The sequence below is a fragment of the Ursus americanus genome, chromosome 2, assembly GCF_024610735.1.
Source record: "Ursus americanus isolate L20-20 chromosome 2, mUrsAme1.1.p, whole genome shotgun sequence".
NCBI classification, from domain to species: domain Eukaryota; kingdom Metazoa; phylum Chordata; class Mammalia; order Carnivora; family Ursidae; genus Ursus; species Ursus americanus.
Genome location: NC_142128.1, coordinates 17809714 through 17836586, shown reverse-complemented (window position 1 = coordinate 17836586; position 26873 = coordinate 17809714). Strand labels below are relative to the sequence as shown.

Genomic DNA, 26873 nt, shown 5'->3' with positions numbered 1-26873 from the left:
GGCCATGGTGTCTGGAGCCCTCACAAACCTGCCCTTATGATAAAGTGATACAGTATTGAGGAGGGAAGGGGTAGATAACAAGAAAGGAAAACAATCACGCTTGTGCACCTGCTGTGAGCCGAGCACTCTGTGTTATTACCTCTGACTTTTCATAACAACCCTCTAAAGTATCATGAAGTACCATGATCAGGACTATGTACTGTTGCTCAGGTTGCCCACTGCACATCTCCATAGGGTCCATTCACAATGCAGTCTACGTGCATGTGCATCCCTGGAGTTGAAGCAGAACCATGCCTGCAAGGCTGTATATGGCAGCCCTGAGTATCATTATTCCCATTTCACAGGTGAGAAAACAGAAGCCTGGAGTGGTAAATTCTGTCCCTGGTCACGAAAGGAGTCAACGGCATTGCTGTGACTGGTGCCTAGATCCAAATGCCCTCAACTCCCGGGTTTCTCCCATGCTGCCCAGTGGGCGTCTGTCCTCCCCTGGTTGCCCGATCACCCTCTCCCCTCTTCTCGAAGAGGAGACAAGAGGAAAGATGGAGGTAAGGGGAGGAGAGGTGGAGGTTAAGCAGAGATGGAAGTAAAGAGGGAGCAGGGCTCTGCGGCCTGGAACCCAGTGTGGGGAGTGGAGGGAGGGGGCCATCCTGCGTTCCCATAGTGTGAAGACAAATGTTTAACAACTGGTTCTCCAGAGGGAAAAGAAAAGCCCTGATTCGTAGCATTTGCCCTGTTCCATGGTGCAACGACTCCCACTATGGCCAATTTCAAGCTACCAATGTGATGTCTCTGAAAGCAGCACAGAGCAGAGCAGAGGTGTGCGAAGTCGGGGCTCACGAGCTGGCGCCAGCAGGCTCCAGCACACCTCTGGGTCTCACTTCGGTCGCTGGACCCGCCCGACGGAGACCAAGGACGCAGAGCGCCCCACAGACACTTCTCGCTACACCTGGACCGCAGATGTGAGCTGGTGGGGAGCACTTGAGTCAGGAAATTCAGGGAGGAAATCCAGGCACCATGACAGGTGCTGAGGCCACCTCGGGAGCCTTGTAAAGGGCCACCCTCCTCCAGGCTGTCTCTGCCAGGCCCGAGGACTGCATCCTTAGTTGTGCCCTGGCCGGTGGTGCAGAACTGTCCTGGGCTGTCACACCGAACACCACCCTCTCTGCTCCTCTCTGCCCTGGCTCAGTCTATTAGAAGGAGAAGAACGGTGAGCCACATGGACATCTTTTTCTTTACTGGACACCATTCTGGGTGAACTTGCCAGGAGGTACGTAACAGATATATCTTATTCTTTGGAACCGATGCGTATGATTCCTTAATAACGAATACCATGTTTTATTTATCCAATTGATGGTTATATTGTTATTTCCAGCTTTTTGCTCCATGAGCAACGCTGCAGTGAACACCTTTCTGCAAGTCTTTTTGTGCTTACAAGCAAGTATTTCTCCAGAGGGAATAATAAGAATTACCGGCTCATAAAGCCTATGCATTTTAAATTTGAGCCCATGTCGGGGAATCGCTCTCCCGCGTGGTAGCCCCATCTTGTGCTTCTGCCAGCTGTCTGGGCGTCCTTACCCAAATCTTCACCAACACTGGAGATTCCAAAACATTAACTATCGTGCCCCTTGCATGACGCAGAATGACACTTCAACATCATTTTATGTTTTGTGTTTCCCTCATTACTAGTGAGCTTGGGCATTTTTCACATGTTCATTGACCATCCCTACCTCTGTCTCCACAGTGCCTGTCTGCATCCTTTGTCAATTTTTTCTTTTTTTAAAAAAATATACTCTCCCTTATAATTGGTAGGCACTCTTTATGTATTCTGGATACTACTCCTGTCTGTTGCATAGACCACCGAGACTTTACTGCTTGCCTTTTCCCACGTACTGAGCATCTTTTTGGTTTTTAATTAATAGAGTTTACTTTTTAGAGCTGTTTGAGGTTTACGGAAAAAGTGAGGGGAACTTAGAGTTCCTCTGTGCCCGAGGTCACCACCCCCACAGTTTCCCGTATGATTAATATCTGGCATTAGTGCAATACATTTGTTACAATTGACAAACCAAAACTGATCCAGTCTGATTAACTAAATCCTTGGCTTACATTAAGTTTTGCTCTTTGTGTTGTAAATTCTATGGATTTTAATAAATGTATGATGACATGTAGCCACCGTTACCGCGTCGACTATTTTCACAGCCCTAAAAATCCCCTGTGCTCCATCTACTCATCCCTCCCCCTAACCCCCTGACAAACACTGATCTTTTTACCGCCTTCATAGTTTTGCCTTTTCCAGAATGATATATAGTTGGAATCATACAGTGTGTAGCCTTCTCAGATCGGCTTCTCTCCCTTAGCAAGATGCATGTAAGTTTCCTCCACGTCTCCTCATGGCTTTCTAGTGTTGAATGATGTTCCACTGTCTGGACGCATCACAGGTCACTCACCTGCGGGCCATCTACCTGCTGAAGGACATCTTGGTTGCTTCCAAGTTTGGGCAGTTATGGATAAAGCCGCTCTTGTCATACATTTTGATATTTGATATCCTCAAATTTACCAGTCTTTTCCTTTTCGGTTTTCCCTTCCTGTGTCTACTTTTAGAAAACCACACCATAGGGGTGCCTGGGGGGGGGGGCGGGCTCAATCATTTAAACTTCTGCTTTTCGCTCAGGTCATGATCTCCAGGTCCTGGGATCCAACTCCGTGTCGTCGGGCTCCCGGCTCCGTGAGAAGTCTGCTTCTCCCTCTCCCTCCGCCCTTCCCCCTGCTCACTGTCTCTCTCAAATAAATAAAAATCTTGAAAGAAAGAAAGAAAGAAAGAAAGAAAGAAAGAAAGAAAGAAAGAAAGAAAGAAAAAGAAAGAAGGAAGGAAGGAAGGAAGAAAGAAAAAGAAAGAAGGAAGGAAGGAAGGAAGGAAGGAAGGAAGGAAGGAAGGAAGGAGAGAGAAAGAAAGAAAGAAAGAAAGAAAGAAAGAAAGAAAGAAAGAAGAAAGAAAGAAAGAAAGAAAGAAAGAAAGAAAGAAAGAAAGAAAGAAAGAAAGAGCAATGTCATTCTAAAAAAAAAAACTCAGAAAAGCAGCATCATAAATACACGGTCCTATATTTTTATATTAATTCACCTGGAATTTATCTTGGTGAATGGTGTGAGCTGTTTTTAATGAGCAGCTAATTATTTTGAATCCTTATAGAATGACCTGTTCTTTCTCCACTGATTTTAAATGACACTTACATTCCAAGCCCCACATGTATATGAGTCCGTGTCCTAATGTCACTCTGTTCCAATGTCAATGTCACACTGTTTTAGTCCTCATAATTCACAGTAGAGTCCGTTAGCTGTGAGGACAAGCCTCCCCTCCTAGCTGCCCAGTGCTCATTTCGCCTGAAATTGCTGCTCTACCCAGGAGCCTTGTGCCTTTGGTGGGGTCCTGACCCCTTCCCTAGCCGCCCCCCTAGTCCCTTTCTAGGGGAGGGAGCTTGCTCTCCAAACATTCTGTTATTCTAACTTCTTCAGTTCCTTCTGTACTACGCCAGTCCAGATGCTCTCCAAGTTCTGTGACCTCTGGGTGCCTTGGTTTTCTCATCTATAAAGTGGGGACATTAGTAGACATAGGTATTCTAATGAGCAGCTACTAAAGAAGGAGAACTTTCATGAGAACAACCCCTCCTTGTGTTAGGGCAGTGGGGACATAATGAAAACTCCTAGCTAGACCCAGAAGCCAGACCCAGCCTGTTGGCAGAATAATTAATTTTCCAAATTGTTAGCTTGAAAAAGCATCGATTTCTCAATCGAATTCCATTTACTCCCAAATATGAAAGGCCGTGCTTTAAGAAAATGACAATTCACTCGAAGATAGGCTGGTGAGAGTCTCTGATTGCATTTTGAAGACTCTCCTTTAAAAATCTGACCCTGGCCCGTATTTCTGGAAGCATGTCTGTTCTGCAAAGGGAGGTCCATGGTAGCATCTGTCGTACAAACCCTCCACAGAAGGAATTGTTTCCAGCTCCTCTGAGCGAAAAAGTGACTTTCTGCGGAGTTACTGCGCTTCCTAAATTAGCATCAACTAAAAGAATAAGGTTTTCCTGCTCTGGGACTGCTGCTTCCTGGCGGGAAGGAAACTCATGGCTGTAAACCTCATTTTCCAACTCCTGACGCCACAGACGAGAGCCCTGACCCACGACCCACGTGGTGAGGCGGCCATGGCTCCTCCCAGCCCCTGGGGGACGCTGGAGAGCACTGGGGGTGACACTGACCGAGGAGCCAGAGCTGGGCTGGGTGTGATGCCTGCCAGACCCCAGAGCAGGAAGGGCTGCCACGACTCCCAGCCCTGCCCTCCGCTGGTCAGACCAAAGAAGGAAAGTCAGCTGTCAAGTCCAGAGGGGCTGGCATGGGTCCAGAATTAAGAGACAGTGTCGGGAGGGTCAGAAGGTAAGCCCAAGGTGAAGCAGGGGTGAAACAAAGTGAGAGAGAGTCTATAGTTTCCAGCTCTGTCACTCATCAGCCGTGTGACCTTGAGGAGGTGACCTCCCATTTCTGTGCCTCAGTTTCCTCAAGTGTAACGTGAGGGTAATAACAGCACCTGCCATAGACTGGTATGAGTATCAGGTAGCTTAAACTTGTGAAGCATCTAGAACAGCGCTTGGCAGGAAGGAGGCCCTATATATTCTTGAATGAATGAATGAATGAATGAATGAATGAATGAATGCCTGAGACTCACTGCATAGGCCCTCTAGACGGCACACTTGTCCAGGCACCAGGTCTGTAGTCCCAGCACACAGTAAGTGTTAGATATGTGTCAAATGAACAGACCATGGATGTCAAGGTGCGTGGTGGCGGAGGATTAGGCTGGCTAGTGGAAAGTTCTGGGTCTGGGATATGGGAATGAGCAAGGGCAGGGCCAGATCTGACAACTGGGGAGAGCGAGTCGTCTACATGAGCCCTATCCAAGTCATCATTCATTTATTTATCATTCATAATTCAATCTGTCAGTGAATAGTTATCAAATGCTTTTCATATGCCACACATTGGTCTAGTGTGTGGGGGCCACTGACACAGATGGACCGAGGCCCTTGCCCTCAAGGCTCTCGGTTTCTAGTGGAGATAGCCAGATGACGAGCACATAGGTTACCAGGAAAACATCCTGTAGTGAGAGGTGCCATGATGAAAATAAAATAGGACAATGTGACAGAGAGATCCTGGGGGCCATCAGACTGGGTGGTCAGGGATGGCCTCTCCGGGGAGGTGATTTTTTTTTTAAGATTGTATTTATTTATTAAAGAGAGAGAGAGAGCACAAGCAGGGGGAGGGGCAGAGGGAGAAGCAGACTCCTCGCTGAGCAGGGGGCCTGACATTGGGGCTGGATCCTGGGACTCCAGGATCAAGACCTGAGCCGAAGGCTGACGCCCATCCCACTGAGCCACCAGGTGCCCCTCGGGAGGTGATTTTTAAGCAAAGGTTTGAATGGAGCTGGAGGCAGCCACAGGGAGGTCTGAGGAAGAACACTCTGGGCAGAGCGAGAGAAGCGGGCAAAGGCTGAAGGCAGGAGCCCGGCCTGGGGGTGGCAAGGAGACAAGGCTGCTGCAGAGGGCTAAGGAGAAGGTGTGTGGAGATGTCCCGGAAGGCAGGCGGTGGCCAGCGCCTTGCGGCCACAATGAGGAATCTGGCTTTTATGCGAAGTGTGACAGAAGCCCGCAGAGGGAGGAAGCAGAGGCCTAGGCTACGCATACAGCTCATTCTGGTGACCGGGTACAGAGAGGACGGGGGAGAGGGTGTGGAGGAGGGAGCCCGGCTGCGAGGCCCGTCCAGGAGGCTTGCTGCTTGGCGCAGAGCTCCTGGCAGCCCCGGGACAGGTGTGAAGGTGGAGCAAACAGGACGTGCTAACGGGCTGGGCGTGGGGGCGAGGGTACCTGGGATCTAGGGTGACCTCCAGAGTTTCAGTCTGGGCAACTAACTGGGCAGATGGTGGTGCCATCTACTCAGGTGAAGAAGATGAAGGAAGGAAGACATTGGGTGGGTGGAATCCCATTTGGGCCATATTAGTTGGACATGTATATTTTACATCCAAACAGAGATGGCAAGCGAGCGGTTGGGTATATAAGTTTGGGGTTCAGGGAACAGTCCAAGCTAGGGATTAAATGCATGAGTCACTGGCACAGGGCCAAGGGCTGGGGAGAGACCACCCGAAGAGAGATCGTAGGAAGAGAAAGCCGAGCCAATGTTGGGGCTGAGCGGAGCAGGAGGGGTGCGCAGAGTGGGCCGACGAGGGGCCCGGGCAGCAGGAGGAAGCGAGTGTGGCATTGCCACGGCCAGGGAAGTACGCTTGCTGAGACGAAGGGAGCAGCCCGTGAGGTCAGAGGTGAAGATAGAGAAGTGACCCTGAATTTGCCAACATGCAGGCCACTGGGGACAGACGCTCAGCTACAATAGGCAAAACGAGGAGAAAAAGCAGCCAAGTAATCCCAGAGAAGGAGTCAAAACCTGTGGAGAAGCAGGAAAAAGGGGGTGACAGTGATGTTCAGGGAGGGATACTGAAGAGGGGAGACAGAGAATGTGCCTGCACTCCCCCCTGAGCAATCAAGTAGACTGGGGGAGACTGCTGGTCAGAGGAGCCCCAGGGCGAGTGCAGAAGAAGGGCAGAGAGGAGGCAAGAAGGGCAGGGAAGCTTCCACACAGGCAAGGGGCTGGAGGCAGCTTCGCTGTTTCCTCTCCACCAAGCAGGGCCAGGCTGTCCGCTGAGAGTGAGCCAGCTGGGTGTGGACTTGGGGGGAGTTTAAGGAGTGACAGAAGGGGTGACATAGACTTTCTGGGGAGTGGGGAAGTGCAGGCAAGCACGCACACTGCATGCGTGTGGGGTCTGAGCTCACGAGCGTAAAGTGAGATCAGGCGACACGGCAGTGGGACGCCGGCACTGGGAGAGGACACACAGACACGTCGGAGTGCGAAGACATGTCACCGCCCTGTGGGGAGGGGCCATGGTGGACCCCGGCCCAGGTGGCCCTTCCTGCGGGAACACTCTGCAGCCTGGAGATGCCGCCTGGGGCAGGGTACGCAGCAATGATGCCCCCTGGCTTCCGGGACTCTCTAGCCTCTGGCCCGCCTCTCTCTTGCAGGGTTTGGATGTATTATGCTGAGGGCATGCTCCATTTAATTGAGATATCGGGAAAGTAGCTGATTAATTAATTTATAATAGAGTTTATTATTAAAGATGCTGTCTAAGTTATTACTCCAAACACTCGGAGAGCATTCATGTCTAAATAAATACTCTCGTGTTTATGGGCACCAATCTGGATTTGCCAACAATCCCATGCATGTCATGTCAGGATGTCACACGGCTGGTGGAAGGAAGGAAGCTGAAACCAGATGAGATAGGGCAGGAGGGCTGCCAAGGGGAAGCCCCTGCTGGGGTAGCCTGACATTCAGCTGATGAGTCGCTGAGCATATATCGAGTACCTGCTGTGTGCCAGCCTCTCTTTCAGCTGGGAGGGATGTTCTGGGAACAAGCCAACTGGTCTCCCAATGTTCTTAGGGAGGGGGGAGAAACAGACACACTGGGGACTGGCGTGGGCCAGGGTAGCCAAGGGGGAAGGCCAGGGGCCCATGGGAAGCCCAGCTGGACTCCTAGACCAGACTTGGATGGGAAGGTCAGGAAAGAATGTCACCCAGAGAGGGTGACATCCAAGCTGAGAGTTGCAGGCTCAGAAAGACCAAGAGGGTGGGCCCGGCAGTGAAACCAGCTCTGGCAGAGCCCAGAGGCAAGGTGGTTTGGTGGGCTGTTGGGGCCGTGAGGCAGGGCACGTGGGTGGGGGAGCCGCTGCTAGAGGGATAAACAGGACACTGAAAAGTTCTGGAGCTCTCCTAGGGAGTCTGGGCTTTGTCCTGAGGGCAAATGGGCAGGAATCACGTAACTGTAAGCAAGAAGGCAAGAATCAGACGTGCTTCTGTAAGAGCTCTCTGACTGGCGTGTGGAGGACGAGATGGTGGGAGGCAGGCAGTCAGGGGCGAGGCAGCTGTAGCTCCCCAGGCGACAAGGACGTGGCCAGGCCACATCTGCTAAGGTCAGGAGGCAGGTGAGCAGGTCGCCGGAGGGATGGGAGATTTGCTGAGATGGATGAATTCCCAGCTGACCCGCAGATGCTGGGGAGCCCTGCCTCAGGAGTGGAGAGGGACTGGGGGTAACTGGTGGGGTTGACCCACTTAGCGTCAGCCCTGGAATACGCTCCCAACGGAAAGAGAACTTTGAGATTCTAAAGGCTGGAACTTCGTGACACCCATCAGCGGGGAGGCAGACAGAAAAATAAATCCCGTATCTGTAAGTGTCTAAACCATCCAAATGTTTGTCCAGACAGAGACCAAAGGCTGGTTCTGACTGTCCCTCGAGCCCTTTGACCTGGGGAGGACCCCATACCGTGGGTCCGCTTGCTCTGAAAACCGTGACCAAGAAGCTGAGCTGAGGCTATGTTTAAAGCTTGCCCAGAACTATTTTTAAAGACCAGGCTATTTTTAGACACTCTCCCGAGAACCCGGAGCCTCTCTCCGTAGCATATTTCAGAGTTTTAAAAGTTCCTCCTTACACATAACCTAAATCTTTCCAGCTCCAGTTTAAGCTAATTTCTTGCTCTGCCCTCTGAGGACAAGGGGGTGAGCCGGTTGGCTTCTTCTCGAGGGGATCCTACGGGAGCTTGGCAATTACCGAGTCGCCCCTCAACCTTGGCTGCGCCGTCTAGATCGTTGCCATTACTCTGCCCTTCCTGCAAATGTCTCCCTTTCAGACCACTTGAGTCATTAGCAACACGCTTGTTTGGATTCTGCTCCTTTCTCTATTTGCCTTTTAGAGTGAAGTGGCCAAATCAGAGGGAGCATTTCATAGGGGACCTTCCCATTTCAAGAACTGGATTTACTGAACCGCCACGAGCCTTGTCCGTCCCAGCCCCCTCCCTCGAGCCTCAGGCAATGAACGGGCTCAGACCCTCCCCACCAGGTGGGGGTCTAGAAGGAGTCCCTGAGGCCATGACCCCAGTTCCTGGTGAGTCTTGGGGTAGCGCAGGGCGATTTGGTGGTGGGATGATTTTTGATGTTAAAAATCGTGGATTTTTACCCCCACCCGGTCCCAGCATTCCATTAGCCTCCTTCATTTGGGCAACCAGAGAGAAGATCTCAATGACTTGGGGGCACAGATGTCACAGAAGACTGGGAAAACAAGAGTTCAAGTCCCAGCTTTGCAGACTTCCAAAGCCTGCATGCAGGCGCTCGCTGAAAAGGTTTGGCAGAACGTGTGATGAGGCAGAGCCGGCCTCTCTCCCCTCCCCCTGGAGACCAGGTCAAGTTGCCTGCCTGGCGGAAGGACGCGGAGGAGGAAGAGCGGACAGTGGGTCCCAGGAAAGAATGAATTCAACTATGCAGACACGAGCAGAGCAGCCCCTTCAGGACTTTCCCGGGAGCGTGTGGGCCATGGGGCAGCCCCCACAAAGGGTCCTCTCCCAACACGAGTGGACAGTAGACAGCAGCGGACATCCCGGTGGGCTGGCCACGTGCGCACAAGCCGGTGCGTCCTCAAGGTCGTTCAGAAAGAGGGATGCCCTCCTGGGGCCTGCTCCCATGCGATTCTTCCCATGCACTAGCCCCATTTTGATGGCCTCAGATACTCATAAGCACCGAATACAGTGGGTGGGCCTCCCCTGCAGGATGGTGGTAGGAGGAAGGGGAGGGCACCCCAGCCCGTACCTGGGTGGGAATGAGGAGAACAAGCTAGAGCCATCCAACACAGAGCTGGAAGGCCCCCTTGACATGTCCACACCCCAGGCCACGGCTCTGGCCCTCTCTCACCCTGCCTTCTGCACCTCTACCCCAGAAATCCACACGCCCCAGGAACGTGGTCTTGACACTGCACCCAAGCCTTGGCCTTGGGCTGCGTCTGTGGGGAACAGCCTCAATGCCGGCACAATGCACGATACTTGAAGCCCTGTCTGCAGAGGGGGCGCCTTCTCAGGGGCTCCCAGCCAGCCCCACCCCCAGCCTCTAGACCCCGCTGCTAAACAGAGATGCCTGAGCACCTCCTGTAAGGTCAGGGTCCCCAAGCGGTGGCGCAGAGACAGCCAGTGTGGACCGCTCTCTCAAGCCTCAGTGACTGCTCAACTCTCCACCTGCCCCACTAGATACTGTGGCCCGAGAGTGAGGGTGAGGGGTCCCCATCATTGACTGTCCAGGCTAGGACACTTGAAAGGAAAGGAGGTGCCATTATCAACCACCCCGGGACAACTCAATAACTATGGGAGAAGAAATGAACGAGGCAACAAGCCCCCGATCTCTCCAGGGATCCCTGCCACCTGCAGATGGCCCCTAACCTTTACCCAGGGCTCTCCCTCTGCCAGGGACCTTTCTATCTGCTGGGTACTACTGGGCACAGCAGTCCTAAAAGGGTGTCCCGTTCACAGGTGACAAACAGAGTTTGGCCAACAGTGGGGGACCCAGGGACAGAATCCCCTCTCTTTTTTGCCCAGCCTTCTTTCATCCCCCGTGTAACCATGGAGCACCTGCTACGAGCTAGGGCTGGAGAAAGACGACTAAGACAGGTGTGGGCCCTGCCTGCTTGCAGCTCTCGTGGGGGACCAGGACACAGGCAGAAAGCAAAGGCCAAGGGCCAGAGAGCCAGGAGACGGGCGGTGCAGGGGCCGCAGGAGCTGACGCCCGAGTCTTCCGCTCCGGGCGTCTGGGGAGGCGTCCCTGGGGAGGGGTGTTGCAGCTGAGCCTGAAGGGTGAGGAGCTACCCAGGTCAGAGCTGCCTGAGTGTGGGGCACACCTCCCTCAGGTGCTCACGCTTACTTTAGACCAGAAGTTCTAAGCCTCAGCACTACTGACACCCGGGGCCAGATAGCCCTTGGCCGTGGCGGTGGGCTGTCCTGGGCTTTTCAGGATGTTTAGCTGCATCCCCTGCCTCCACCCATTCACTGGATGCCAGGAACATTCACCTCCCTTCTCTCTAAGCGGTGATAACCAAAAATATCTCCAGAGGTTACCAAATGTCCCCTGGCAGGGTGGGGATGGGGGAAGGGCAGAGGGCCCCTGGGGCGGCGGGGAGGGGGCACTGGTTGAGATGCTACACGAACGTTTTTTACAATGGTGATGTTTTTATTTTCCCAGTTTTACAGTTCCCTTCTATTTATTGCAAGTACTACTGGCTTTTCATTTCCGGTGATGATCTGAAGCTTCCTTTCTGAATACATTTAAGTTTTAAAAAAAAGTGAGTGATTTAGAGGGAAATGCCAAGGAAGTGACGGCCCCGTGGATGTGGCAACCTTCGTGGAGCGAGAGGCGCACACCAAAGTGTGAGGACTGGCGGATCGGGTGAGAGCGGCTACCAGGCGCCCAAGGGGGCTGTAGGCTGGGGCGTGTCCCATCAGCCGCACACCCTGTGACAGCCTTGGGAATCAGGGGGCTGGGGGAGGGGGTGCGTCCTGGAGAGCACACACTTTCCCTTGGAAGTTCAAGGTCAGCGTTCCTCCAATCTGCCCACCGATGGTCTCTCTTGGGTTGGGCACCAGAGGAAGGAATCGGCTTAACCTTCAGGGCCCTTGTGGCATCGAAAAGAAGAATCTTGAAGCGCTAGAAGCATGCTCTTTGAGGCAAGATGCTTGCATTAGGAAGGGCACTGGGGGCTCTGAAATCACAGGGGGGTGGGCCGCTCACCGGACAGTCCCGTCTCTCCATCTCACTGTCCTCCTGGAGCACGCGCTCACTGGGGCCACTGCGTGGGCCCCTCCCGTTGGCTTTTCTCTATCTGCCTCTGTCTCCTTTTCCGTTCCCTTCTACCTCTGTCTTTGACTCTCCCTCCCTGTCTGGTTCTCTCTGTCTCTCTCTCCCAGGAATATCGAGTCCATGCGCACAAGGTCCAGGTAGGAACACCCATTGTATTCGGGTCTCACGCAGTGGGCTTCCCCCCCCCCCACCTCCCATTTGGCCCCTGCGGGACCCTGGCCTGCACAGAGGAAACTATGATGGGTTTGGGGCCCCGCGCCTCATGCCTGCCCAACCTTGAGAACATTCCTCCCAAAGCTACTCTTCCATCCACCAGTCACATTAGCTGAAATGCAAATCCTATTCTTCTGGCTGGTTAGATTTAAGTGCTCTGGGCTGCCACGCTTCCCTGCAGCGATGCTGTGATACTATCCAATTAGTTTCGCTGTCCAGGAAGCTGCCCGAGTACCAGGAAAATGAGATGAGCGGCCGCCTCGCTGCAAAACCTCCAGAGAGCAAAACCTCCGGACAGCCCTCCCCACCTTCCGTGGGCACTCTACAGTTTGCAAAGCACTTGACCGTCCTCGCGTGGTCCGGGAAATAAAGGAGTGTGTAAGACAAACAAGGTCCCTGCTCTCACAGAGCTGATGTTCTTCGGGAGGAAGACAGAAAATAAGCGCATTTAAAATTCAGAGTTTAATAAATGCTGTGAAGGAAAAGAGGGCATGAGGACAAAGTGGTAGTTAAGAGCCAAGGAAGAGAGGGCCGGCCCCTTTGGGGAGGTGATAAGTACGCAGAGACCGGGGACTCACATTTGTGCTCAGATTCAGGGCAGGGAGGTGGGAAGTGCGCTGTGAGGAGCCACTGCGGGGTCCTGAGGACACGGGCCCGGGCGCTGTCAGCCTTGCCTCCTTGGAAGCCCAGCGGCTCTGCTGTCCCTCCTACAGGCGCCCGTCCTCCTGACCTCTGGCTCAGGGGCGCTCACAGAGAGGCGCCTCCTGGCCCACCCCTCTCCTGGGACAGGAGCCCGCACAGAGCCCCACAGGGCCAGGTGACAAGAGGAGAAAGCTGAAGTGAGGTGGGGACAGCGGAGCTTGGGCACGTACGCTGTCCCCGTCACCCTCCGGCCAGTGCTAAGAGCTTCCGCAGGGTTAGCATCCGGGGTTGCCTGGGTCTGAGCAAGTCTCAGGGCAGACGGGGATGCTCAGGGAGGACGGCGAGGCAGGGCACCCGGGAGCCCAGGGTGCGCCTGGCATCACTTCTGGGCCTGCATATTGCCGCCTGCTGCCTTGGCTGCTGTTGGCCCTGCTGTCCCTGCCTGAGACCCTCTGCCTGTCCCCTCCATACTCATCTTGGGTGGGAGTGAGTCTGCCTTGCTCTCTTCTGAGGAAGGCCCAGGAGTCAGAGCGGTGCTCCCACCAGGGCTCCCTGGTGCTCAGAGCGACGACCAGGCTGCAAGGGCCCCACACCTCAGACTGCGAGGCATCAAGCCGCAGCGGGGTCTGTGAGCTGCTAAGGAGCAAAGGCCAGTGAAGGGTGGCTCTGTGTAGGCCCCGGGGACACCCCTCACCTACAGCTCCCCCCGGTCGGCCCTGTCTGCCCCAGCAAGGCTCAGCCATGCAGCCAGAGACTCCTGGCCACAGGCTCAGCCGCGCTGCTCCTGACCCAGGCCTCCTGGAGGTGGGGTCTGCTCACCTTCCCTAGGCCTGGCCCAGGAGTGGCCCTGTGCACCCCATCCTGCCGCCCCAGCTGACAGACGCCTTCCCCAACCAAACTGCCACTTCCCTCCTAAGCGGCTCACTGTCTTCTAGGGCTCTTGGGAATACGCCCTCTCCATCGCCCCACCCCTACATCCCAGATTAGACCACCTCTCCCATCCCCATATACTGGCTGGGCCTCTTCCCCCATCCAGCAGACCACTGAGCCGCTGTCATGGGAGGCAGGACAATGTGGACTCTGGAATCAGACCACCTACATCCAAATCCTGCTTCCAACACTTACAAACCATGTGATCTGGGCAATGCTGTTAAATGCTCTGTGCCTCGGTTTCCCCACGTGGTTGTAGGAATGAGCCACGAGCACACAGAACAGTGCCTAGAGCATAGTGTGGAGGCTACGCTGGTCGCTGCCAAGCCTCACCCCCACCTGACCCCAGGACTCCTGCTGCAGTGCTCCATCTGCTGGGTCAGACATGCGTGGATGCTGACACATGCTGGATGGAGTCTTGAGTTCTTCCTGTCCTGAGGACCATGCTTTCCCACTCCTGCTAGTTTTCCCCAGCACTCCCCAACCCCCCTGCTCTGCCACTCTCAGCTCACTCTACTCGCCCACCAGAGCACGGAGCAGAGGGCCCTCTGTGTCCCGGGTCAATTTATAATACCCTAACTGATACATCTGCTCAGCCATGGCTTGTCCCTGCAAAGGAAGTTCACGAATGATGCGTGTGTCCTTGTGGAGAAGAATGGAGGAAAGCAAGTAACTGGGAAGCGTGGTGGCAATGTGAGAGATAATGCGGCGTGGGGTACCCCAGGCAGACTTTGAGGAAGGAGGAAGGCCTTGCAGGGTGATGCCTGGGCTACATGGTGACTAATACGAAGCTACTGTCATGGGGTTCTTGACTGTGCACACAAGACAGCAATCGACACGCACCACCTCATTGACCCCGTTGGGGGACTTTATGAAGAAGGAACTGTTACTCTCTCTTTAACAGATAAGGAGACAGAGGCTCAGAAAGTTTATGGATGTATGTGGAGGGCCAAGTGGGCTAGCTCCAGAGTGGGCACCCCTGACTATTTCTCTGTAGCCCCTGGAAGGGCCAGATTCTCCAGATAAAGGACACAGCACTGCCCTCCCAAGCAACCTGAACCTCAGGAGAAGAGGTATGACTAAGCATGATGATAAGAAAAATGGAAATGTGGAGGAGGAGGTACTGAGAGCTATTGGTGACCCAGATGGTGACCCAGACCTTGCCTGTCTTGTCACTGGTTGACTCTTATGTGGTCTCCACCCTAGTGGGTCTCAGAGCCCACAGGCCTGGCCAGGATGTGTAGTGTTACATGGCAGTATACAGTGAGGCTCTATCCACAGCGGGGGATGGATGAGGAGGGCAGCAGCCCCTCATTCCAGCCTGCTTCCTGGACCCCCTAGCACACCTGCCCATAGACACCACTAACCTTCAAGTTGCAAACATTGGCCTGACACCCACCAGTCATCTCTGGACAGCCAGCAATGTCTGTCTGGCCATCCAATGGGGGACAGAGCACTGGGTTGGAGTCAGACAGACCTGGGTTTGAATCTCAGTTCTGCCACTTCCCAGCTGTGTGTCCATGAACAAGTCACTTAACATCTCTGAGTCCCCATTCCCTCATCTGGAAAGTGAGAATAATACCCAGGCATACCCACTCATAACAACCAATATTCCTTGAGTACCCACTGTGTGCCAGATATTTTTTCTACGTCTTGGGGATATGGTGGAGAACAAGACAGAGTCCCTGTCCTCATGGAGCTGACAGTCAGGTGGGAGAAACAGACAATAAAGATGAAATTTCAAGGAAGAAACAGAATGAGGAGACAGAGTGACTGAAGAAAGCTACTTCAGATTAGATCATCAGGGAAGGCTTCTCTGGGAAGGGGCTTCAAACTGGAACCGGGAGGATAAGGAGGAGTTGATCATGTAAAAGCCTGGGCACAGTCCCAAGCAGAGGGAACAGAGATTGCCAAGGCCTTTGGATGGGGAGAAGGGCTCAGTGTGGCTGGAGCCTGTGGAGTGAAGGGGTGAGGGGGTGCAGGAAGGTGGGGAAGGACCAGCTTGGGGAGGGGTTGGGGTTTTATTCCAAACACAACTGGAAGCCACTAGAAGCTTTTAAGCATGCAGGTGACACTTCCCCCACTTTGTCATATGAGACGCAAAAGCACAGAGCGCACAGGGCATGCTTGGTAAATGCTGGTTGACTTGTATGTGGTCTCAACCCCAGCGGGTCTCAGAGGCCCCAGGCCTCGCCAGGCCTTGTAAATGTCATGTGGCCGTGTGTGGCTTAGCTTTACGCAGAGGGGGAGCACGAGGGGGCAGCAGACGCTCCTTCCAGGCCAGGTGGCTCTGTCCTTTGGCAGATTCTGCCAGCCGGCCACCTTCCCAGAGATAAATGGTGGCCAAGCACAGAATCAACTCATTGTCTCAAAATAGCCATCAGGGAATTTCCAACACCTGGGAAAAGCACACAGAAGATACCGTTTGTGAGAAGAATTTTCCAAGCGCAAAGAATTTCCATCAAGGGGAAGTGTCCTCCAAGGGGCTCTTAGACTCCCCAGCCATCTGCAGCAGAGGCCGTCTGGAGGGAGGGAGCTGGGATGGAGGGAAGACGGGAGCCTGGGGAGACAGTACAAACCTTCAGTGTGAAACAGCCAGGACAGGACACCAGGCCAAGGTAGGGACCAGGGAAGGCAAGGGCATGAAGGATTCTCAGAGGAGGCCAGCAGGAAGGTTAGCTCTTTGGAGGGGAAATCTGGCAATCCCACTACTCGGAATTTACCCCCAGATGTATTAGCTCATGTGGACAAGAATATCTGGACAATGATATTCATTGCAGCAGAGGGTTGAAAACACCCTAAAAGTCCACCAACTAGGGATTAATGGCTTAAGTGTTGGCAACAGAAATCTATGTCTCCGTCCCTGACCGGACCCTCTGTACCACTTCCACTCCCCCACTCCTCTCCAGCCACTCTGGCCTCCTTGTCTCTTCGATGTGCCAGGCATATTCCTACCTCAGGGCCTTTGCACTTGCAATCCCTCTACCTGAGCCATCCTTCCCTCGGATCTCCACTTCTGCGGGAGGCAGCTTCCAAGATGGCCTGGAATGATCCCTGCCTCACTGTGGAACCATTATGGAATCCCCTCCCGTAGAGTACGGGCTGGATTTACCGACAGAATACGGATGTGATGGAAGGTCACTTCTGGTGTTAGGTTTGAGAAAACACTGTGGCTTCCATCTTGGACTCTCTCTCACTCTTTTCTTAGCATGCATTCTCTTTCCTTCTCTTTCTTAGGTCACTTCTGCTGGGGGAAGCAAGCTGTCCTGTTGCAAGCAGCCCTCGGGAGAGGCCCAGGTGACCAGCCCGTGAGGAACCGAAGCTGCCACAACCACGAGCGTGAGCCTGTACGTGGGTGCTTCAGCCCCAGGCAAGCGCTGCGGTGACCGCGGCCCTGGCCCACAGCTTGACTACAGCCCACAAGAGACCGGGAGCCTGAGCTTCCTACTCATCTGGCCTAGATCCCTGACCCACAAAACTGCTAAGTGTGGGGGTAGCTTGCTACACATCAGTAACTAAGTCAACTTCCTTCAGGTTCCTGCTCAAAGGTCTCTTTACCGTACTGGCCTCCCCTTCTCACAGTATGTAGGATATCCCTCCCCGCCTTTACAGCACTCGTCCCACCTAGCCTGTCATTCATATGTTAAACTATTAAGTATCTCTCCCTACTAGCACAGCGGCTCCCCGGAGTAGAAATGGAGTCTATTTTGTTCATTGTTGTGTCTCGGATGCCTAGAACAGTGTCTGGAAGATAGAAGGGACTCCCTAAATATTGACTAAGTTAATAATCCACCAGTGAAAAAGAATTGGGTCGATGAAAATATGGTGACCAAAAATGACCCCCAAGAAATAATAAGTGAAAAAAGCAAGGCAGAGACAAGGGAGTGCACTGTACTACCATATACACATTTTCAAATTTAGAACAGTTCCCAAAGGATAGACGAGAAACTGGTAGAAGTGGAAGAAGATTTCACGAGGAGAGGTTGCCTGACCTGGGGCTTGAGGGGAAGGCAGGAAAGAAGGAGGAACAGTGTTTTGGGCAGGACGAACAGCATGGGTCTCCACTGGAGATGAAGACCGCACCAGCCTGGGTGATCTTTTGTGAGGCGGCCCCGCCCACCCCCACGCACTGGGCTCCTGGCCACACGTGGCTCCAGTCCAGCAACCTCCTGGGACCTCCTGCTTCCTCCCCACCTCAATCCCACTGCTCCAGAGCCACCCAGCGCCTGACCCTTTGTCTTCCCGCTCCCAGCCTGGACCTCAGAGCAAGTTTTCCTGAACTGGATTCATCAGGACAGAATAATCCACAGGCCCCTTTGGCTCTATACCCCCCTTGGTCACCCTGGGAAGTGTCCCCAGCCCCAGCACAAGCCCTGTCTATTCTGTCTGCTGGACTGGGAGGCTTACAGGCCTTCTCGGTGCCTGGGGAGTTCAGACACTGGCACAGGGTGGAGAGTGGAGGTGGAAATGGCCACGCTGGCTAAACATGAACAGCAGGGCTTGGATGCGCCAACCCCCACCCCCACTCGTGCTATAACCACGGGCAGTAAATGTATTTTCATGGTCTCTCTCTCCCTCTACATCTCTCTAGTCTGCCTCCCTGTGTCTCTAGGCCCTTGCTGTTTTTCCCTGGACATCTTTCTTTCCCTCTACCTCCTATCACTAGGTATCTCTGTTTCTGTGTATCTACACACAGTTCCGTGCGAACTACACACAATGCCACTGTAATGCCAAGTCACTGTTACCATGAAGGTCCCCAAACTGCCACGATGTTACCAGTTCTGTTACAGGCATCATCCTGAGAGCCAAGCACACACCGGGCACTGTGCTAAGTACTCAGTCCTTGCTCGTGGCTTAAATCCTTGCAACCCGCCCATATGGTAGGGGCTGATGGTGGGACTATGACCCTGCTTTGGGGAAGGGGTAACTAAGGCTCAAGGAAAATAGAGAACTTGACCAAAGACACACAGTGGGTGGTGAGGTGAGAATCCACACCCAGGCAGTCTGCCCTTCATCCCCCCCACACCACGGCTTCCCACCTTCACTTCTCCACACCTGTGATGGAGCACGTCTTAGGGAGTCTCCAGCCTTTGCTGTCTCCCCCGTGTACCCCTCCCACACACAGGTACCCTCTTAGGTTACTGTAAGGCAGGTGCTCTTACACTCATCTCATGAACAACCATTTATGAAGGCCACCTCTGGGCCAGGGACTAGGGATATAGGAATGACAAGACAGACCCAATCCTGCCCTAGAGCTCACACCCTAGCAAGGAGAGTGCCTGGCGGGAAGCCCTGGGAGTAGAGGGCAGGCCTGGCTCCTGCCTCGGTCAGTTAGGGACAGTGCAGACTAGTGAGCCCTGGCCAGTTGTCCCAGGAGTCCCTCAGAGTCTCGTTCCCTCCAGTTAATGGAGAACTCCAGTCCCTGCATTAAATCCTTCCCGCCTCTCCCCCTCTGCACCCTCCTCCCCAGCCATGTGCAAGAGACTTCGGAGCACAGCCTTTTTCTCTACAACAGGGCTTTGGCCTCAGTTTCCCCACCTAGTTCCCTCCCCGACCCACTTGCCTGGGGTTGCCTCCTATGCCCGTACGGCCCCCAGCTGGCTGCAGTCCTGGCCACTGGGGAGAGGAGGGAGCAGGCTCCTCCTGAGGGTCTCCAGCTGCCCTGCCCAGGTTTCCACCTAAGGTCACATGCCCAGGCCTTGACCTCCTTTGGCCCACACCCAGGCCCTGCCCCTTCCTGGCCATACCTCCAGGACACCTTCCTAGCCATGCCCCTTTGAGTCCAGCCTTCCCTTGGACCAGTGCCTGGGCCTCTTCCTGTTTCCCCTGAGACCAGGCCCCTGAGCACCCAGCATCCCTTGCTACACCCAGTCCACTAAGTCATTTAAAACTGCTAGAACGGAGAAGTCCCAGGACTGTGGGTTTTACTTCCAGTTTTTATTAAACTTATTAAAATTCTCACCACCTCCTATCCCCCAAAGCCCAATTTCTGCCTGGCCCTGTGCCTGGGGCCAGGCTCATTTGTATGAAAGGCCCAGGGGCCTGCATATCCCCCAACCCTTGCCGCCACAGCACGCAGAGGCTGTGGCAGAATTTCGATCACCGTGACCAGCCTCAGCGAGGCCAAGGACAGGACACAGCCTCCCCCTCAGCCCTACCTCCTGAAGACACACAGGCTACCCCCAGCTGACAGACCCCGGTTCCTTTCTAGAATCTTCAGACTCCTCTGCAGGCCCTGACTTGCTTCTAACATCCCAACTCATTCATTCAACAAATATTTATTAAGCGTCCTCTATATGCAAAGCATTGGACCAGCCACTGGGGATACAGCTGTGAATAAGGCACGGCCATTCCCCCAAGGCTAATGAGGAGGATGACATAAATAGTTAAGTAAAATCAATTATTACAAATACTAAAATAGAAAGACAGAAGCTGTGTCTAAAACTGGCAGCCCATGGGCTGAAGCCAACCTGCAGATGTTGGCTAGAGCTATAAAAAATGGATTTTTTTTTTTTTGCCAACATTTAAAAATCTGGAGGATTTCCACTAAAATATGGGAGTTTTGGCTTCTCTTGTAAGAATCAGAAACTCTGGCGACAACAGGTCTACATTTCCCCTCGGCGACCCTCAGCAGTCTGATGGGAGCTGTGCCATTTAGTTGGGGCCTGTGGCCACAGAGCCTCACAGGCCCCACCGGGTGTGGTCCCTGTCCCCTGCCTGTGCCATTCCTGCCGTATTCCTGCTCTCATTCATATTTCCTCCCAGACCCCTGAAGGCATTTATCTTTTCAACCCCCGAAAGGGACCGGAGGGAGAGAGAGGTCCGTTTTACCTGGGCGTGAGAAAGGCCTGGAAAAGGAGGTGAGTCTGGCAAGGTCAGCACATGCTCACCGAGGAGGAGCAGCGGGAGGAAGGGAAGAAGGAGACAGGCAGCAGGAAGGGCCCAAGCAAAGGCAGGGAGGGACGGAACAGTGCAATCTGGGCCTCCCGGTCCTGCTGAGTTTGGCATCATGGGGCTCCAGACTCAGGACTGTTCTGGTTTGGCTTCTCATCTCCTGGGACCCGCCACAGACAGGTGAGTATAATGCTACAGGCGAGTGCGGGCCAAGAGGCTTAGTGAACAGAAAAAGGACAGGTTTCCAACTGGCTCACCTCTAAGGCACCTTCTAACTCGGATAACGAATTAAAATAAAAAACAAAAAACTTATTCGGAAATCATTATTGATTTGCAGGAGGTTGGGAAGAAATGTACAAGAATATCTTGCACACCCTTCCCCCACTGTTAGCACACAACTTGTATGGTCCTAGGATACAATATGGCGGTCAAGAAATTGCCCTGGACCCAACCAATAGGGTTGATTCCGATTTCCCTAGTTATGCACGCACCTATGAGTGTGTGTGAGTGTGTGTGTAGCTCTGTGCAGTGCTGTCACATGCACAGCCTTGCCTACCTACCACCACATTAAGTTACTCGACTACACCATCACAAGACCCCCTTTACAGCCACACCCATCAGCCTCCTACCCCTAATCCCCGGCAACCCCTAATCTGTTCTCCGTGTCTATAAATAAGAAATATGTTACCGCACAAATGTTACATAAATGGCATCATGGCTTACATATCCTCTGCGACTGGCTTTTCCCACTCAGCTTAATTTCCTTGAGGTCCACCCGAGTTGTTGTGTATATCAGTAGTTGGTTCCTTTTTTGAAAAACATTTATTATTGAAGTAGAGTTGACACGCAATGTTGTGCCTGTTTCAGGTGTTCAACATAGGGATTTGACAAGTCTACACATTGCTCAGTGTTCACCACGGTGAGTGTCGTCCCCGTCTGTCACCGTACAATATCACTGACCGTCTTCCTACGCTGTACTTTTCATCCCCATGACTTGTTTTGTAACTGGAAGTTTGTACCTCTCAATCCCCTTCACCTATGTCACCCAACCCCTCGCTCCCCCTCCTCCCCTCTGCCCACCACCAGTTTTTCTTCTATATTTAAGAGTCTGGTTGTTTGTTCATTTATTTTTTAAAATTCCACATATAAGTGAAATCATATGGTATTTGTCTTTCCCTGCCTGACTTAGCCACTTAGCATTATACCCTCTAGATCCATTCATGTTGTTGCAAATGGCAAGATCTCATTCTTTTTTATGGCTGAGTAGTAGTCCATTGTGTATATATATCACATCTTTATCCATTCAGCTGTTGTCGGACACTTGGGCTGCTTCCAGATCTTGGCTATTGTAAATAATGCTGCAGTGAACATAGGGGTGCATAAATCTTTTTGAACTAGTGTTTTTATTTTCTTTGGGTGAATCCCAGTAGTGGAATTACTGGATCATATGGTAATTCTATTTTTTTAAATGACTTTATTTATTTATTCGAGAGAGAGGGAGATAGAGAGAGCAAGTGAGCACAAGCAGGGGGAGGGGCAGAGAGAGAGGGAGGAGCAGACTCCCTAGTGAGCAGGGAGCCTGATGCGGGGCTTGATCCCAGGACCCCGGGATCATGACCTGAGCTGAAGGCAGACGCTTAACTGACTGAGCCACCCAGGTGCCCCTGGTAATTCTATTTTTAATTATTTGAGGACTCCATATGGTTTTCCAGAGTGGCTGCACCAGTTTGCATTCCCACAAACAGTGCACGAGGGTTCCCTCTTCTCCACATGCTCCCCAACTCTTGTCATTTCTAGTAGTTGGTTCCTCTTTGTTGCTGAGTAGTACTCCGGGGTGTGGATATACCACAGTTTATATATTTATCCATCCACGGAGGGACATATGGTTAGTTTCCAGTTTGAGGCTCTTACAAATAAAGCTGCTATGAACATTCGTGTACAAGTTCCTGCATGAAAAGGAGTCTTCCTTTTTCTGGGATGAACGCCCAAGAACGCAATTGCTGGGTCCATTTTTACTTTTGAAAGGAACTGCCAAACTATCTTCCAGAGCGGCTGCAGCATTTCACATTCCCACCAGCAATGGATGGGTGATCAACTTTCTTGATAACGGAAATTTTATCTAAAAACAAAAAACTACAGTTCTCGTTGGGGCCCAATCTTTCTGCAGGCTCCGTCTTTCTGAGCAACGCCGGGATGATGACCATCCACCCCCGTCTGTGGCAGCCTGTCTCCCCCTTCTGCTACCCCCTGGCAAGAAGCTCATCGAAAGCTGGGCCAGGCCCCGCTCAGATCTGCTGCCTTGGGTCCAGCACAGACACGGAGCATCGGGGTGGGGGGCGGTGCTCCATGGGGGCAAATTATTAAATCGCACAGAACCACCAGTCAGGTCAGCAAAGACCCACAGCCGGCCAATCAGAGGAGGGCAGACGCCAGCCCCCAGGCTCCCAGAGCATGGCTTAACTCCCCCCGAGTCAGTCGCTCTCAGCATGAAAGGCCACCATCAGCAGTCGACCTAGAACAACATGGGTTTGAACGGCACTTCCAACGGGGATTTCTTTCAATAAGGACAGTACCGTAGATGTATTTCCTCGTTCTTGTGATATTCTTAATTATATTTTCTCTCTCTAGCTTACTTTAGACTAAGAATGTGACATGTAATACATATAATATATCAAATGTGTGTTAACTGACTGTTGATGTTGTCAGTAAGGCTTCCAGTCAACAGTAAGCTAATAATACTTAAGGTTTTTTTTAACGATTTTATTAATTTTTTATTTGTCAGAGAGAGAGAGAGAGAAAGAGAGCACACCCGCACAAGCTGGGGGCGTGGCAGGCAGTGGGAGAATCAGGCTCCCAGCTGAGTGGGAGCCCGATGTGGGATTCGATCCCAGGACCCTGGGATCATGACCTGAACTGAAGGCAAATGCTTAACTGACTGAGCCACCCAGGCATCCCTAATAATAGTTAAGTTTTGGGGGGCGCCTGGGTGGCTCATGGGGCGCCTGGGTGGCTCAGTCGTTAAGCGTCTGTCTTCGGCTCAGGGCGTGATCCCAGCGTTCTGGGATCGAGTCCCACATCGGGCTCCTCCAATGGGAGCCTGCTTCTTCCTCTCCCACTCCCCCTGCTTGTGTTCCCTCGCTTGCTGGCTGTCTCTATCTCTGTCGAATAAATAAATAAAATCTTTTAAAAAATAGTTAAGTTTTGGGGGGAGTTAAAAGCTATACATGGATTTTTGACTTCATGGGGGCTCAGTGCCCCAACCCCCATGGGTTCAAGGGTCACCTGTACATGCAAACAAAACAAAACCTCACTCTTTTTATCTAGAAAGCACAGACGTACATATAATACGTAAGCAGATACACAGTATACCCATGGTGAAAATTTCATGGAGGAAGGGACAATTAGGAAGAAAAACTTCTAACAAGGCTCCTAGGAGAGCAATAATGAAAACAAGGTTGAGAAACACCGTCCTGGAAGCAAATCACGGCCCCTCCACCTGTGAGTCAAAGGGAGGAGGTTGTCCTAAGGAACCTGTGTCCCAGGGGAACACAGCAGGACCTTCTGAAAGGGCACTCCTGACCATCTCACTTCCCCTGATCTAGAACCGTTCCTGGCTCCCACTGATTCCAGAGGGAAGTCTGAACTGCCAAGCGTGGCAGCCTCTCCAGCAGTCTCTCTCCCCACACCCCTATGCTCAAGCTCGTATCAGAGCCACAGGTGAACTAAGGATTCACCTGCATGCTCCAGGCCCCGCTGTGCCTCCTTGCCTTTGCACCTGCTGTTCCTTCGGCCTGAAATGACTGTCCCCACCCTTCACGGATCTTTGTTCAAAGAATAGCCGATTTGTCACCTGTGCAGAGGCCCCTTCACCTTTCCAAGTGCTCCAGGTGCCTGCAACGCTGCCCACGCCTGTGTGGCAGCCTTTAACCCATCACACTGCCACTAAGTTGTGTCCTGGATGGTTCCTCCGACTCGACACTGGGTTCCCTAGAGACAGGGGCTGTGTCTAACTCACCTGCAGCGTCTTGCAGGCATCTCCAATTAGCATGCTTCAAATCTGAGCTCCTCATTCCCGCCCCTCCATCCCCCTCCCCCATCCCCCGTTCCCACCCCCATCCCTCCATCCCCCAGCCCCTGTCTCCATCCCCATCTCTCCTATGTCAGATCCATCAGCACGCCCTGTTGGTTCTACCTGTCAAACATATCCAGAAGCCAACCACCGTCACACCTCCGCCACTGCCACTAAGCCCCCTGCATCTCTCACCTGGACCATTCTAGTAGCCTCCTCACATCTTCCTTGCTTAAAACCCTCAGGGGCTCCCCCACTGCACCCCACCCATGGCAAGCCCCCACGTTTCCTAGCCTGGGGTCCTCAGACGGCCACAATCCCACCCCACTTTGCCCCTCCCCACCCCACCAGCGCAGTCCCTGCCAGCCACTCCAGGTGTCACCTTCCCTGAGCTTGCCCTGTTGAAAACCTTTCACTGGCTTCCTACCTGATGTCCAGGGGAGAGAACAGAAGCCCTGCGCCACCCACCTCTGCCACCTCCCCTGGCTCTCCAGGCTCCTCCCACGGCCACCTTGTCACAGGTCCTCCACCCTGAGAACATCCTGTCTCCCTGGGGCCCTCCTCCTCACTGCCTGCTTGGCTGGAGCACTCTCTCCAACCCCCTTCACCCCCACCGTCCCCTCAGCCAGCTAACTCCTCCCATCCTTCAGGCCTCAGAGGGCAGCCCTCTAGGGGGCCTGGTCCCCTGTGACACAGCCTCAGGACTTCCTCTTCCTGTCACAGCCTCTGCCACTCAGCAAGCCACTGCCTCCCCCACAAGACACAAGTCCCCGCTGCGGAGAGCCTACCGACTGCTTCCTGGCACCTGGCACCTGGCACCTGGCACAGGGGAAATGCTCAAGGACTGTTTGTGGAAGGAAGAAAGGGAGGGAGGGACGGGAAATAAATAAAGAACGGATGCTGTGTTCCTGGTCTCTCCACCTTTGTCACCCGTGACCACCCTGTGACTACTTTTCTGCCCATCCTTTAAGGCCTCATTTGAGGCTGAGTCTTTCTCCCAGTTTCTGGGGGCCCCCCACGTGGAAGAACCACTTACACCCAGGGGAGAGGCTGGCTGTTACAGGCCCACCTCCCCCAGCTCCCAGCCGGCCTCTGCTCCCATCATCCACACGGGGCGAAAACACATTCAAAACCTAAACCAGAAGTTGGGGCACTTGGATGGCGCGGTCATTAAGCATCTGCCTTCGGCTCAAGGCGTGATCAGCGTTCTGGGATCAAGCCCCACATCAGGCTTCTCTGCTAGGAGCCTGCTTCTTCCTCTCCCACTCCCCCTGCTTGTGTTCCCTCTCTTGCTGGCTGTTTCTCTCTCTCAAATTAATTAAGAAAATAAAAACATAAAATCTTAAAAAAAAAAAAAAAAAACTAAACCAGAAGTCCCGTGGCCCCTGTCAAAACCTAAACCAAAAGTCCCGTGGCCCCAGCACGCAGAGAGAAGCCAAGAGCGAAGGAAGCAGCCCGGAGGCAGGAGGAAAGAGCAATTCAGAGGACTGGCAGCAGCGAGGGGCTGGTGCTGACGCTGGGGCGGGTGGCCAGGGGGGTTTCCAGCTTAGGAAACCCGAGGGCAAGATCCGCACTGTTCTAAGAAACTAAAGATGCATTCGCAGAGTAATGCAAGCGCAACGTGCCCCAGAAGCAGGGCAAGCAGAGCAGCTTCTCCTCCCAACCCGAGCAACCAGGATGCACGGTCACCTACCCGTCATTCCGTTAGCCCTGCCCCTGGTCCCCACACATGTGCATCCGTGCCCTTCTCCCCCGAGAGCGCAGCCCTGTTCAACAAGCCAGGCCTGAGTACACGCTGCGCGCCTCCTCGCTCCACTGGCTCTCCGCAGGTGATTGCATTCCGTTGCTCAAAACCGTCCTGCCGCTGCTTTCTCGGAGGCGACACGGGGATCAGAGAAGATACGTAACTTGCCCAGGCCACGCAGTCTAATGTGGCCGGGCTGGGGTGGGAGCCCATGCGTCCAGTTCCAGAGCCCACGCCTGCTCTAGGAGCCCACGCTGCGAACCCCAAGGCCCAAACGCCACCCAGCCCACGCTGAGGGGTCTCCCCCTGGGCTTCGCCTCTGCGGTTCTCATGCATTCAATGAGAAGTAGCTGTGGGCCAGGCCTTCAGGCTGCAGCAGTGAAGGAGAAAGATTAGGCCCCTGCTCTCCTGGGGCCCACTGTGTAGGGCCGTGGTTCTCAACCAGGCGGGATTTTGCCTCCCAAGGAACACTGGGCAAGGTCTGGAGACACTTTGGTCGTCATGACTTGGAAGGAGGTGTTACTGCGGCCTCCGCTGGGGAGAGGCCAAGGACGCTGCCAGTCCTACCAGATCCAGGACAGCCCGTCCTCCCCCACCACAAAGAATGACTCGGCACAAAATGTCCTACCAAGGTGG

At 53.3% G+C, this 26873-nt stretch overlaps 1 protein-coding gene across 2 annotated transcripts in view; it reads right to left on the bottom strand.

Annotated features, from left to right (window-relative positions):
• The window catches only part of GSG1L (GSG1 like), a 208535-nt gene that overhangs the window by 40051 nt on the left and 141611 nt on the right, over positions 1–26873 (bottom strand). The window lies entirely within an intron of this gene.